Below are 11909 nucleotides of genomic sequence, written 5' to 3' on the forward strand. Positions count from 1 at the left end.
CGGGCCCCGGGTCCTCTGTCGCTGCCCCCGCCTCCGAGAACGACTGGAGAGCGCGGCGCCTGGGACCGCTCCTGGGACGCGCCTTCCAGCGCCTTCTCCCCCAAACGCACTGGACCAGCAGCTCACCCCGGGGATAATACCCGCTGCCCGTGCGTGTCTCGCTCAGTGACGGCGTGGGAGGCCACCGCGGAGAGCCCACTGCGGGGTCACGGCCGCTGCGCACAGCCTCCGTCTGGCTCTGGTGCAGGAGGCCTAGTTGCGTCACCTCCCTTTCCTTCATCTGTTTGGCTTGATTCCTGGGCCCCACTAGAGGGTAAGCCGGCCCGAGGTGTTCCGAGGTGGTGTCAGCGTTTGGGGAACTTGCCTCCCCAAAGGGATACCTGTCATGGGATTTTGAGTGCCGTGGGCAGGCGAGGGCAGTGCAAGCGCGCAGTTAGCTCAGGCGCAGAGTCTAAGCTGCAGCGGGAGGACGCACACAGAGGCCTACACCACCGGCTGGTGGCCGGTCGCTGGAGTGGGAGGCAGGGATGCTAGAGCAGGTCATTGGGGGCACAGAACACGGGAGCTTCAAAATGTCGCCAAGCGCTGAGTGATAATACCAACTTGTTTCTCTACCAAAGGGCTCATTTCTATTGCCTTAAAGATCCTGAAATATCTTGTTCATTATTTACCAAGAGAAAAGTGCTTGCTGTAGGGGAGGCAGAGAAATGGAGTGGAAAGGGGCATAAACTTAGCAGCAGTGTGACATTGAGTGAGTTATTTAACCTCTACTCCTACTTGGGCTTATCTACAAAATGCAGATAATTATACCTACCTTGCAGGGTTGTCAGAATTTGAAGTGTTTAGCTATTATTAGTAAGGGCCTAGTACCCAGGCACTTGAACTTGTCAATACTGAAGATTTTTTTATTGGTTCAGCTGCTTGACAGACAGGGGATCTTTTTGCTATTTTGGATGTTTGCTATTCTGCCAGATATGATAAAGCAGACTGGTGTGAGTGTGAGTGTGTGTGTGTTTGATGAGGGGGGATGGGGAGGAGTATCAAAACCCATAATCTCTCTACTGTAGATCATATAAAATGCTAGATCTGGAAAGAGATTAAGATCTCACTTTATTAATTATAGCTTCTCTTTAATGTTTATTTCATACCTGTCACCATGTGAAAAACTTCACATACATTAATTTATGTAATCTCTCCAGCAACTTAATGCAAGAAGTAAATATCATCCCCATTTTACAGATGCACAAGGTGAGTCTTGGCCTAAGTCCTGTTACTACTAGTTAATAGCAGAACTGGAACTTGAGCCAGGGCATCAGGCTCTGTGGTTTGGGTCTTATTCTTTCTAGTGTTCCAGCAATGTGAAGGTGGTATGTGGGGGAAGGGAAAGCCAGCATTGGCTGCAAAAATAGCATCTCATATTGTTCCAATGATACCTTATTTTTTTATTTTACATTTTACCCAGCATTGTCCAGATGTGAACCAAGATTTGGCCTTTTCACCAAGAGAAAAGGGAAGGCTCATGGGCATGGGCACACAGTGCTGAGATCGTGGGCACACAGTAGGTATTTGGTAAATGCTTGTGGAAAGAACAAATCTTGAGGCATTGTCATTCTTGCCAGAAGGAGGCCCTATGCTTAATGCCACCAAGTCTCCTTAAGCTAGCTATTTTTATATACAACACATTGTAACATAAGCATCTGATTCATGGATTTAAAGATCTGAAACTCTTTCAGACCAAGATTGGTGTTATTATCTGTGACTAACTGATTAGAGTTTTTAAGTATGCGAACAATGGAATCTGAGCTTTTGGGCTTTTGTAGTGATCTCTTGAGATATACCAATTTGTTTTGCTCTAACATCTGTTCAACGTGGACTTTAATGGGTACAGCTGCTTGAGTTAAGTTTTCTGGAGAGCACCAGATGATTGTTTGGCATCCAGAATAAAGAGTTCAAAATATTAAGTTTCTTTCAAATTTAAGTTTTTGAGAAAGTTCTGTGACTGATGTGGATTAATGTGGGAATAGTAAACCAATTTTATTCATTTGTTCATTTATTTATTTATTTACTTATTTTGCAGTACTGGGGATTGAACCCAGGGGCCTCATGCATGCCCGGCAAGCGCTCTACCACTGAGCTACTTCTTCAACCCAGTAAACTAGTTTTAAACAGATGGCATTCATGGTGTTTTTGTGTCATTTCTCTATTCTGTGTCATTGCTTTCTTTAAAGATGACTTAGGTCCAGATAGTGAACTATTAGGAACATGCGAGGTTTATATAACCCATCCACATAAACTGATCTACACACACATGCTGCAGTTCCTCTACCCAAGAAGCTCTGGTTCTGTTTCTCACAGATGCCCTGAGGCCACCTGTTTCACCATTTTTATCAGACTCGATGAGACCCTCTGACATCTCTCTTCCTTTCCCCTTTATACCATCCCCGACCGCACACAAAAAGTGTCACCCCCATACACATTAATCTAGTTGCAAATGGAAGAAATCCAAAATGAACCAACTTAAAAAAAAAAGTTTTTTCCCATTTTGGTTATTTAACTAGAAAGTCAAAGGTGAGCTTCAGGCATGACTAGATTCTGGGGCTAAAATGATATCATAAAGGCTCTCTTGGCCCTGTCTTTCTCTGTTCCTTTTGTTTTTTTTTTTTTTTTTTGCTTTTTCTGTGTACTGAAAAACTTGATTCTTGGCAGTCTCAAATTTATGACCTTCTAGCTGTCTTCTAGCATCTCAGCTAATCACTACGACAAGGGTTAGGGCTAGGGATTTCACAATTGAGCAGGTCTCTGTCTCAGGCCCACACCTGGGATGGAGAAGTAAACTGTCCCTCCATCAACTCATGGGCTTCCCCACACGCTGCTGCTGGGGATCAAACCCATGCCTTGAGCATGCTGGGCCATCCCCGCACACTGAGCTGCATGCCCAGCCCCGCCCTGACCACAGGATGGGCAAGTGCAGAGGACTAGGCAGGCAGAAATGCCAGACGACTACCGGAGGTGTGCATCTGTGCACAGGCACATGTGCTTGAATGTGTGCTCATATCTCACATCTTCAAGGCCCTTCCAGAACCTTCCAACTGGAATGAATCCACGGGTCTTGCTTGTCCGTCACGCACTGTTCTCTGCGTGGCGCAGCACCCACTGTGCTCTGCACTCCTGCCACGCCTCTGCATCTTCCTTTTGGGCTGCCCTTGCCCTCTGCTTCCTCTGGCTAGCTTTTGGACCAAGTCATGCTTCTTCCAGAAGCCTCCGGAACCCTTCATTGAGTTAGATACCCCCTCTCTCTGAGCACACCCTATAGTAGATTTTTATTTCTGTTTGGTAACAGTTTACCATTCTGTTTTCCACTAAGCAGAACCCCTTTTTTGTATTCCTTACCTCCTACCCTTAGCCAGCATTATTTTTCTTCAGAGCACACACAATCACTGGCTTTCTATATTTATTTGTTTATTATTTTTCTCTCCTCTTTGGAACATCAGCTTCATGAGAACAACCAGGAAAGGAACATTGCCTTGTTTGATATCCCTAGTGCCTAGGATGGTGCCCAGCACATAGTAGGGGCTCAGTTAATGTTTAGTAAATGAATGAATGAAAATTTGCCCAGAGGAAGAAAATGCTAGCTTGATGTTACTAAGGATTCCAGTCAGCATGATAGATGGAGTCTCATTGTAAAGGTCTGACACTGAGTATTGCAGATCATCCCCAGAAGGCAGAACCTTGCTCTCCATGTGGGTTTGAACCTGCAGAGATCAGGCCCAAGGAGAAGCCCACTGGGAATTCCACCCTGTGTGGACATAGACCTGACTCACTCTCAAACGCTTCTGAGTCTCTCTGGTTTTTTTGTTTTTGTTTTGTTTTTGAGATGAGGTTTCCCTATGTTGTTTAGGCTGGCCTTGAACTTCTGGGCTCAAGTGATGAGCCTCCTTGTGCAGTGTCCCAAGTACCTGAGACTACATGCACATGCCACCACACCCAGCTCCTTTCTGAACTTTGATAGGTTGTTTATTATTAAGGATTTTTTTTTTTTCATATCCTAAAGCTTTTTTCTTGGATATTTATTTTTGCAGTGATAGGGATTGAGCCCAGGGCACAGTACCATGGTACTACAATCCCCAGCCTTTTTTTTTTTTTTTTTTTTTTGGAGATAGGGTCTCTCTAAGTGCTAAGGCTGGCTCAAATTTGCCATCCTTCTGCCTCAGCCTCCCAGGTAGCTGGGATTACAGGCATGTCCCACTGCATCTGTCAGGAGTATTTATTTTTAAAACATTTCCTTGGGCACCTACAATGTGCCAGGCACTGTTCTAAGCTCTTTATAAATAGCAACTCATTCCTAGGCTGAGGTTTTGGGGTCAAGGGTTATGAACTTTAAGACTTGTTTTCTTTTTAAATATCAAAACACTCATTAAAGGACAAATGGAAGTAAAACATTCCCATTTTAAAATTATGAAAGAAGTAAGGTCTCTCCATCAGGTTCATCCTGTCCCCCAGAAATAGAGCCACCAGTAACAGCTGGGTGTCTGCAGCCCTTTCCTGAGGTCTTCACACTCATGGTAGTAAGAACAAGTTACTGCATCGTCAGCATGCACGCTGACCTGCACCTGGCCTTTGCCATTGCTGACGTCAGTGTGACATCAGTGGCACCCACTGCCATTGTCCAGAGCCTCCTTGCCCTGGGATGTGTGCAGAGCCTGTGGGGGACCAGTGGCTCTTCAAGGCAGTGGCGCTCAAGCATCTGACTTCAGCCCTCTCTTAGGGGGAGCCCAAATCCACACCCTCACTCCTCCACAGCATACCATCTGCCTGGGTTAGTGCTATGCCTTAACTTGGGGGAATCCCACCCAGTCCATGCCCACCTCCAACACCACACGACAAAGGGAAAATATCCCTGTCTTTCTTTTTAACAATAACAGAAAAGTAATTCTCATGCAGATACAGACTTAACCCCATATCTCCAAGCTCCAGTTCCAGGCCAGCTGCAGTACTCATTAGAGTGCTTAGTCCTGATTGCTTCCTAAAAAGCAAATACAGATTGAGTGTCCCTTATCCAAAACGTGTGGGACCAGAAGTGTTTCAGATATCAGATTTTGGAATAGATGCCTACACATCCTGGGGATGGGACCCAACACTAAACATGAAATTTCACTTACATTTCATATATGCCTGGCCTGTTTTAGCCAGCTTTTTCCCTGCTGTGACTAAAAGGCCCAACCAGTACATTCCATTCCTCAGGCTCAAGGTGAGGAAGGACATGATGGTGGAAGAGTGTGGTGGAGGGAAGCAGCTCACTGATCATCAGGAAGCAGAGAGATCTCCACTTGCCAAATACAAACATATGCCCCAAACCCACGTCCCCAGTGACCCACCTCCTCCAGCCACACCCCACCCACCACTAGTTACCTCTCAGTTAATCCCATTAGGGGTTATTTTGTTGATTACTTAAGGCTCTCACACCCAAATCATTTCCCCTGTGAACCCTCTTGCATTGGCTCACACTTGAGCTTTTGGGGGACACTTCACATCCAAACCACAACAGCCCAAATGTACTTTTATACAATTTTTAAAAATAATTTGTGCATGGAATAGCATTTCATGGTATGGAATTTTCCATTTATGGCATCGTATCAGAGCTGAAAGTTTTCATATTTTGGAGCATGTTGGGTTTCCGATTATCAGAGAAGGATGCTCAGCCTGTTCCCGTTCCCACTGCCGTCGGCGATGCCTGAGCACTGGATGTGTACCTCCCACCTGCCCTCTCTAAATCTGGCCATTTTAACTAAAAAAAGGAAAATCTAACTCAATTGAAAATGGTATTTCATTGTAATTTGTAAGTGAACATTTTTTGCTTATCTTACTACTTTTATTTCTATTTTCAAAATTCTCAAATAATATTTTGTTTATTAATTTATTATGCTCAAGTGGTTTTAACATAAATTATACAAATGCTCCAAAAACATGAGTACTTGCTCATTGCAAAAGAAAAAAGTTAACTTGCTCTGAACATTTTCCCATTTTATCATTCTTCACCTAATTTTGGCTTTATTGTTAAACATGTAAAACCTATTTTTCATTCTTATGTAGATAAATTTTAATCCTTTTTGATTGCTCTCTTTGCTTGTAAGTTTCAAAGTTTCTTCTTCATTCTGTATTCTAGTTTTGACATGACTTTCAAAAGCTAATATTCAGTTTTATTTCAGATTTTAGGAGGATACTTGATGGAAATGTGTGACACTTTAAATAAAAGCAGTTTTCATTAGATAAAGGTCTATGTTTTATTTTAAAGATGTTTACATTACTATGCTTACATATTTTCCCCTTTTAAAATAATTTATCAGACTAGCAAAGCTTGCTCCCACAAACCGATTCAAACGGAGGTGGTTCCCTACGTAGAATGATCTGACTTACGACTTTCCAGTTTATAATGGCTCGGAAGCCATACACATTCAGTCCCAGGTCAGCCACACAGAGAGGAGGGGAGACCACAGCGCTCCGGTTACTGCTGTTAAGCTGTGATGTTCATGGGTTAGGTGTGTTAGCACTCTCTCTCCTTGTTCTGTTTTCAACCTGCGATGGCTCATTGGGCTGTGGCCCCATCATAAGTCAGGGGGCACTCTTTCTTAAAATTTTGGTGTGCCTAGCATTTCCATAAATTGCCGCAGGAAATGATATTGATCTGGAGCTATCGGGCTTAAAGAGGCACTCAGCGTCAGCAAGCAGCTTCTCAGTAGGAGGTGCTGATGGATTCCCCTTCCTCACTTTGTCCTAAGACCTTTTTATTGGGATGTAGCTATGTGTGACCTATGTGTTCTTTTCATATATTTTAATTGCCACCCAGATGGAGAAATAAATCTTCCCATTGCCCTAGGAAGCTTCCCTGTGCCCCTTTCTTTTCTGGGGGTGCTCTACCACTGAGCTACCTCCACAGCCCTTTTCCTTTTAATTTGAAACAGTCTCATTAAGTTGCCCAGGCTGGCCTGGAACTTGTGATCCTCCTGCCTCAGCCTCCGGAGTCTCGGGGGTTACAGGCATGTGCCACCACACCCAGCCCCTGTACCCCTTTGTAGTCACTACTACTCCCAAAGACCACTTCTGTTCTGATGTCTAGGACCACAGATTCGTTTTGTCATTTAAATTTCATACGAGTGGAATTATGCAATATGTGCTTTTGTGCGTGGCTTCTTCCAGTGAGGTGCAACAAAGTTGTCTGGGTCCAGATCCACCGTGTGAATACACATCAAGGTGTTTACGGACAGTCGGGTTGTTCCAGTTAGGGGCTAATAAGAGTAAAACCCCATCAACATTTTTCCCCATTTTTCTATTGTGGTAATTAAACAAACAAACAACATAATGTAAAATTTACCGTCTTAAACCTTTTTTAAAGGTTCAGTAATATTAAGTATATTTACATTGTTTTGCAACACAAATCCAGAACACTTTGGTCTTGCAAACTGAGAACTCTGTTCTCATTGAACCTAACTCCTTTCCCCCTCCCTCAGCCCTTGGTTCCTGAGATTCCTGTACAGTCTTTTCGTAGACATTTCTTTCATTGTGGGGACTAAGTGCCCAGGACTACTGTCGCTGGGTTCAGCCTCGACAGTTTTCCCAGACGGTTGTGCCACTCTACATTCCCACCCACAGGATTCTAGCTGCTTCCCGGCTTAGGTATTGTGAACCTTTTATCTTAGCTGCTCTGGTAGATGTGAAAAGGTATTCCACTGTGCTTTTGTCTCACATTTTAGTCATTTATTTATTATTTACATGGGTTCCCCATCACTAGACTGTGAGCTTTGTCAATATCGTCTTTTTGTTTTTAACCTTTTTTGTGTGGGGGCTGGGGATTGAACCCAGGCCCCCACACATACTAGTTAACCCCCCCATTTTAAGGGTGATACACACTTTTTATTTTTTATTTTGTATTTTATTAAAAGCAAAACTGAAGATTATAGAAAGCTATCAAAATGTAAATAAGACCACATCCTAAGTGTAATGGATGCAGGACAACTTTTCTTGATCTTTATGAGTTGTCTGAAGTCCCGCCTCTCAGACGTCACCGTTAATATTTGGGTGTTTCATGCATTGCTGTGCTGGTTGACCCAGCAACTCAACAGTGTCCAGCCCTTCACTCCACCATCTTCAGATGTCACCTACTCACAGCAAGGGACCCTTGCCCCAGAAACCCTTCCCCAACAGACTTCTTTGGGTGGTTTGCTGGCCACAATTATCCCATGTATCACTGCCCACCTGAGGGAGTGGAATGCCAAGACCATCAAGGTCCCCTCCCTCTGGGTCTCAGAGAGAGCTGATCCTCTCAGAGGTAAGTGGACAAAGATCAGGGTTCCCAGAAAGGAAGGCTCCATGCTGGGGTGGGCAGCTGGTCAGCAGTGTTCGCCTCTTGGGCACATGAGTCTTCAAAGCTGCACCTGTGCTAGGTTTACGGTTTGGGGTTCTGTTTAGGAAATTAACCTCTCCCATTGTCTGTAAGTATCATCTTTGTCATGATCCACTGGAGCAGGTCTACAGCTTCAAGTGTTAAAGCTGGTTTCAGTTTTTTGCTATTTTAAACCATGCTGTTTGTTCATGTGAACATAGATGTTCATGCTAAGTTTCAAATTCTCTTCCTCGAGATTGATTTTATGACTTAATGACATTGTTTAATGAATAATGATGAAATAATTTATTACTTTCACATGATCATTATTAACTGAAGTTCTAAACGTACTAAAGGCTTTCAGCACACATTAACCTATCACTTGGTAAAGAAGTTGAACCCATCAGGTAGCCTTACTACTGGCATAGGAAAGTGCCTGAGTCTTCTCCTTTCCTTGTTATTTTTTCCTCTTCTCCCCCCCTTTCTTTCATTTGCTCAGTACGAGACATTCATTTGGGAAACAGTTCTTGAGCACCGTCTGTAGACAAGGCACTGTGGTGGCTCGTGGAAGCACAAGACTTTCTACACAGGACAGACAGATGTGATTAATCAAATGACCTCAGGAACGTAGAACAACAACTACGTAAGATTACAAAGAAAGCTACCTAGGGTTCTGGGGACTTCGAACTTTATATGCCCTCTGATATCAGAACAAGACCAGAAGAGAAAAGAGTCTGTGATTTGGCTTTTTCAAGACTGCAAGAGAGTTCTGTGCTATTGGGCAGTAGGACAGAAGGTGCTCTTCTTGAAGTCTGTTGAGAGTGGGCTAGACCAGGGGTGGGGACCTGGTGCAGATCTTGTTTCACTCTGGGGCCTTTATCCTAGGAGGAATGGGCTTATAGAAAGGCTTATAGAACACAGGTGGCAGGGACCTAAATCAGATTTGAGAACTTTTCAAAGAGGCCAAGATGGATTCCAAGAATCCGATTAGATCATGAAGGTAGCCGTGGTCCTCACCAGCGCTGAGTCATCCCAGTGGTTAACTGCTGACTCATTTTCATGTCTCTGTTAGTTTGAATATTTTCCTGAATGTCTGACAAGCACTTGCGCTTTGCTTTAGTGGGGATAACATAGCTTCATGGCCAGGAGCACCCACTCTGGAGCCAAGATGCCTGGGTCTGAATGCCTGGCATTCACTGTATACTCTTGGAACCTCTCCGACTGTGTTCCACTCAGCTTCCCCTTCCATAAACAGGCAGTGAGCGCTTCTCTCACAAGATGGTCTTGGGAATGAAAAGACAATCTCAGTGCTGCCACCTGAGAGCTGCCGTGCGTTCACTCTGCTCCAGGTGCGTGAGCATCACACACACGTGTACATATTAACTGTCTTGCGCACGTGTGGGGACGGTGACGTCTGTGTTTTCTTTTGTGTATTGGTTTATATATTTTTAAACTTTTTACTGTGAACATTTTCAAACATCATGTTGTTTTTCTTAAATACAAAACTTATTTGCAGTGAACCGATATCAGTCTTCTCCTTTGTGATTCTGCTGTGAAACAGATCAAATAATACACACAGCCTTTTTAAAATTCATTTTTACTTAAGGGGTTTCTATATTTAATCTTTTATTACAATTGAAATTGGGTCTATTAATGTAAAGCAAGAATCTAGATTTTTGTTTTTTCTTTCAAATAGCCAACCAGTTGGCCCAGCTCCATCTATTGAATTATCCGTCTTCTCATTGCTACAGCTTTTTTTTAGCTGCAGCTGGACACGATACCTTTATTTTATATGTGGTGCTGAGGATCGATCCCAGTGCCTCACACGTACCAGGCAAGTGCTCTACCACTGAGCCACAGCCCCGGTCCCTCACGGCTATGGCTTTTGAATCTTTATTATGCACTGGATTCTACACACAGTAGGGTTCGTTTGAGGAAATGTGGCACCCACTCCCTATCCCCCAGCCTCATAGAGTTTGTAGTAAATTGTTTTAAAATTTGGCAGGAATTAGCATTTATAGGGGTTAGTATATCTTTCTATTTAGGACATATACTCAAATTTTTATAACTTGCTGCATGCAAGCTCTACATATTTCTTAAAATTATTCCTAGATATTTCTTTTTATGTTTTGCTTGCTATTAAAAAATAGAATATTTCCCCTAAGTATAAGGAAATTGTTGTGTTTTGTATATTTTTCTTATATCTAGCCATATTCCTTGACAGGTGTTCATTCTAAGAGTTTGTCAGTTGAACCTCTTGGCTCAACTAGGGTTGTGATAGTATCATCTTCACATAATCCATTTTCTCTCCTCTTTAAAAAAAATTATTTTTAGGTGTACATGGACACAACACAATGCCTTTATTTTAATGTGGTGCTGAGGATCAAACCCGGTCCCGCCCGTGCTAGGCGAGCGCTCTACCGCTGAGCCACAATCCCAGCCCCTTTCTTTCCTTTTTAATAGTTATTTTAGTTAGCTTTGTGTTGCCGTGACCAAAAGACCAGACAAGACCAACCTAGAAAAAGGAAATGTCTATTTTGGCTCATGGTTTCAGGGGCTCAGTTCACGGCCAGCTGACCCCATGGCTCTGGGCCTGCCGTGAACAGTATGGTGGAAGGCTGGCAGAGGGAAGCAGCTCAGGACTCGGCAACCAGGAAGTGGGAGAGAGGCTCACAGAGGACAAAGGCACACCCCAGTCCTCCCTCCAGCCACAAGCCACCTGCCTAGTTACCACCAGTGAATCCACACCAGGGGGTTGACCACTGACTGGATTGTGACTCTCATAATCTGATCATTCACCCCTGAACATTCTTGCGTTATCTCGCACATGAACTTTTGGGGAACACCTCACATCTGAACAAAAACTATAGTTTATCGCTTATTTCTTTGGGGGATGTAGAATATGCCAGAATATTCATGTGTAAGGATGTGAATTTTTTTTCTAAGACCATTGAGCATAAGAACATGCTCTTGATTTAATAACAAATGGAGGGCACTATACTGAGAATGCATTTATAATGCAATTCATGTTCCAATATCAGAAATACTAAGGTATGAAGACAGTGCCTCTTAGAGTTAATAAGATAAAAATGGTAACTGTATTGGGCTGGGCTGTGGCTCTGTGGTAGAGCGCTTGCCGAGCAAGGGTGAGCCACTGGGTTCCATCCTCAGCACTACATAAAAAAACAGATAAAATAAAAAAGTAAAGGTTAAATTCCTAAAAAAAGGAATGGTAACTATAGCCCTCCTTATTTTATTTTTCATTTTAATGGCAATATCTAACTATTCCAAAGTACAATGTTGACTCTTTGTTGTATTAAATAAGAATCCTTCCCCCCACCCACCCCTACAGCCACCCCATAAGCCTGGAACTTCCCAGACAAGGAGACTGATTCAGGTGGGCAGCGCCTAGTAAGAAAAGGTTCATCAGCTTGGGGTGCAGGGGTGGAAACTAACAGGGTCTCATTCATCTCTCTGAAGTCCTGCCTTCCTTGAGCTTTCTTTCTTTCTTTCTTTTTTTTTTTTTTTTTTT

The 11909-nt window shown here is 43.5% G+C and overlaps 2 long non-coding RNA genes across 3 annotated transcripts in view; one reads left to right on the forward strand and one right to left on the reverse strand.

Moving 5' to 3' along the window:
• The first annotated feature begins 6 nt into the window (after window positions 1-6).
• Window positions 7-2175, forward strand: LOC125620261. Its single transcript, XR_007351872.1, has 4 exons — window positions 7-313; window positions 1200-1248; window positions 1463-1558; window positions 2078-2175. It is a non-coding gene; the product is annotated as an uncharacterized LOC125620261 (long non-coding RNA).
• A 683-nt stretch (window positions 2176-2858) lies between these two features.
• Window positions 2859-11909, reverse strand: part of LOC107156743 — a 19885-nt gene continuing 10834 nt past the window's right edge. Inside the window, exons 4-5 of one of the 2 annotated variants that reach the window (XR_007351874.1) lie at window positions 9476-9927; window positions 2859-2869 (exon numbers count right to left, since the gene is read on the reverse strand). This is a non-coding gene — a long non-coding RNA (uncharacterized LOC107156743). Of the gene's footprint in view, window positions 2870-6266; window positions 9928-11909 lie in introns of those variants that run through there. The other variant, XR_007351873.1, reaches the window with a different exon arrangement.

Source organism: Marmota marmota, unplaced genomic scaffold (assembly GCF_001458135.2).
Source record: "Marmota marmota marmota unplaced genomic scaffold, marMar, whole genome shotgun sequence".
NCBI classification, from domain to species: Eukaryota; Metazoa; Chordata; class Mammalia; order Rodentia; family Sciuridae; genus Marmota; species Marmota marmota.